Source organism: Bos indicus x Bos taurus, chromosome 14, assembly GCF_003369695.1.
Source record: "Bos indicus x Bos taurus breed Angus x Brahman F1 hybrid chromosome 14, Bos_hybrid_MaternalHap_v2.0, whole genome shotgun sequence".
NCBI lineage: Eukaryota > Metazoa > Chordata > Mammalia > Artiodactyla > Bovidae > Bos > Bos indicus x Bos taurus.
Window position 1 is genome coordinate 49,375,565 of NC_040089.1, and position 3,421 is coordinate 49,378,985.

Consider the following 3,421-nt stretch of genomic DNA (forward strand, 5'->3'; position numbering starts at 1 on the left):
TAAATTTTCTTGTGTTTCTTCAAATACCTGTCATTATTTGCTTTTGGAAAAAGCCTAAGGAAATTGGCATATTGTTTATTTTTTTTAAATATTAACAATAAGTATCAGAGTTTTATTTTTTCACACTAGTGAGCATGAATAGTTTTTTTTTAAATCTGTTTATTTTCTAATTATGTATTTTTATATTGAGTACCTTAGGGAAGAAAATAATTGCAATGATTTGAATTCATAATATAATTAATCCCTGGGTTCAACAAATATCCTTTATAATTATACCCAGCCAATATTAGAAATGTTTGTAGACACTAAGTCAGCTAACAAAATAAGTAAAATAACTATATGAAATATAGTGGCACCCCACTCCAGTACTCTTGCCTGGAAAATCCCATGGACGGAGGAGCCTGGTAGGCTGCCAGTCCATGAGGTCGCTAAGAGTCAGACACGACTGAGCGACTTCACTTTGACTTTTCACTTTCATGCATTGGAGAAGGAAATGGCAACCACTCCAGTATTCTTGCCTGGAGAATCCCAGGGATGGGGGAGCCTGGTGGGCTGCCGTTTCTGGAGTCGCACAGAGTCGGACACAACTGAAGCGACTTAGCAGCAGCAGCATGACCAGTTAAGTCACTTTGCCACTGTTTTTTTTTTTTTTAAACATGATTCACATTTACTTCAATCACAAACACATTCATTTCAAGTGTTAACTTACACCACTGACGCTAGCATCTTAAAACTAAGATCTTAAAAGAAACTTCAGTTTAATGCGAAGAAATTCAAGAAGAAAATTTTGGGACACTTGATCAGAAGATTTTGGTGGCTGTCGAAATACTCATGTGTACACAAAGGTGCAAGAAAGCCTGAGAAAAAAGAGTTGTTTCCATTTCCAATTGAACACAGGATCCAAGAAATAAGTGAACCAAATATTCTATTGAAATTAGCCATCCTACCATACAGTGCCAATATGTTAGTAATGGACCACATTTTAAAAGCCTTGGCAAATGTTACAAAAACAAAATATTTAGAGTAATATTTACAAATACAAACATAATTAGCTTTTTGTCTTCTATAAGTAACAATCTTTGAAATGCTAAAAATGAGGTCCAACTGTGGTTCTTTTCGGGTGTGGCAAGCTGTAGGTGCACATGGTCTACTGATTTACCTTCTCAAAGTTTTTTTGGAAGCAGTTGGATGGGGCTTAATTACAGGAGAAGCTGATGTCCTATTGGCTGGGCAGACTTCTGCATTGGTTTCCACAAACTGAAATGCCTTCACCAAGCAGAGGGTTCCTTCCATGCTTCAGCCCACTGGGAGATCATTGATACTCAAATACTTGATGACTCCATTGGCATCAATTATGAAAAGAACTCATAGTGAAGGATCAGAACCTTCTCACTGGACACTGTAGTGTCGGGGGAGCTGTTAAGTCAAATCTGACAAGAGCTTAATGTTCATGTGGCCCAAACCAGCATTCTTCCTCTGTGTGTTCATCTAGGCCAGGTGGCTGAAGTGGGAACCCATTAACACTGCAGCAAGTGCACAGTTCACATCATGAAATTCACTGGCTTTGTCACTGAAAGCAATTGTGAAATTTCTGTTCGCAAAAGTGAAATTCAAAGGATAGACGAAGAGCACCAAATATTTCCCCTTAAAGTCATCAGTTTAGTTGCTCAGTCGTGTCTTTGAACTCTCTATTGCCAATGGCTGTACCCTTAATATAGGGCATTTGCTGGGTGATGGCAAGGATATGGTGTGAGGAGCTGATGCTAGAGGCCAATTTTGCTTGGCCAGAACCAGACCACAATGCATTTGTCAAGCACGTTCTTCAGCAGACATAAGGGCTGCATAGGCAGAAATGCTTTAAGGAATGGCTTTCACATGTTGGACAAGCGATGCCCAGAGTAACCATCTCATCGTGGAGGCCATGTGATGACTTGTGATGACCAGTGATGGTCTCTTATCGAGATTAAAAACATTTTTTTTCTTAAAGTTTCTACCAACTTCATGAGAAAAAGACTAAACCCTATATTTTTAGTTTCTAGACAAATGACTGGTTTGCCTCATTTCTGTTTTGTCAGTTTAAATTAGTAAGTACATAAGTAAATTGAGTGCTTTTATATCTATCTCTCTGCTAGATTAAAGAAAAATTAACGATAATAAGAATAAGTTGCCCTAGCATGAGAGAATGGGACCCAAGGCTGTATTTGAATTGTGGTTGGAAGTATGAAGGTATGGTTGGAACTTTGGGAGCAGCATAGAAGAGGTGAATGAATTGCTCAAGTGGCCTAGGTGTGAGAAGTGGCTTTTTGGAGAGGTGACCTGGTTGCCAAGCAGCAGGTGGAGAGTGGACCAAAGTGAGAGAAAAACTGCATAGGCATAAATTGGGAAGACATATTTGTTCACTACAACTGCACTATTAGTTGAAGCTGTGTCGCATCCTCTGTTTCGGGTGTAGGTAGTTCACACTCTGCATTGTTATCAGCAGAAGGAAGTTCAGATGGGCTGAGCAAGTTTCTGAGACCAGCTATCTGTGAAACCCAAGTTGCTCAGTGGGGAAGACAGATACTGTATACATTCTAGGATGAGTGTAAAATATGGTCAGAAGGAGATGGTGGTTTGGATTTATATGTAATAGAGTTGGAAATGTAGAGAAAGCATGTATGGGGCAATATAGTGTAGGGAAAGGGAAGGAAGTTAATTATATCTTTGGATATGAGAAAGTCTACTGTTAGGAAATGATGTTTGAGCTGATAAATGATGAAGTTGAGATTATTGGATAATGGATTGGATGTGTGAAGTAAAAGGGTGGGAGTGTTACTTGCTCAATCTTTTCTGACTCTTTGCTACACTATGGACTGTAGCCTGCCAGGCTCCTCTGTCCATGGAACTCTCCAGGCAAGAATTCCCAAGCCAGGGATAGAACCTGGGTCTCCGAGGTTCAGAGGCAGACTCTTGACCCTCTGAGCCATGAGGGTGGAGCTAAGGATTATTTTCCAACTACTGGCTTGGACAGCTGAAAATGGAAATGCTATCACTAGTCTTGGAAAACTGATTTTGAAATGCCTGGGAGGCATCTTGAGTAGATAAATGGACCACATATTTGGGTTTGAAAATTAGACAAGGTCAGTCTGGACTAGAGGTGAGATTTACTGAAGCCACAGACATATGCAGGATCACTTAGGAAGATGCAGAAAGAGATGAGCATGAAGTCAGGGATAGTGCTGGTAAATTTCAACATTTAAAAAATGGGTAGCAGATGACAAACCACAAAGAGATCTGGACAAGGCAGCTAAAAAAGTGGGTGGGAAAGCAGGAGTGTGTGGTATTGACACTGAATTAAAAAGTGTGCAAGTGCGTGTGGTTAAAGGAGGAAGTGGTTAACTGGTCAAATGTCATGGATAGGTCAAGCAAAATAAAAATTAGA

General features: G+C 39.8%; 1 pseudogene; it reads right to left on the minus strand.

Annotated features, from left to right (window-relative positions):
- Nucleotides 1–1,147: 1,147 nt before the first annotated feature.
- On the minus strand, nt 1,148–1,923 carry LOC113904029 (annotated as a pseudogene).
- Between the last annotated feature and the right edge of the window lie 1,498 nt (nt 1,924–3,421).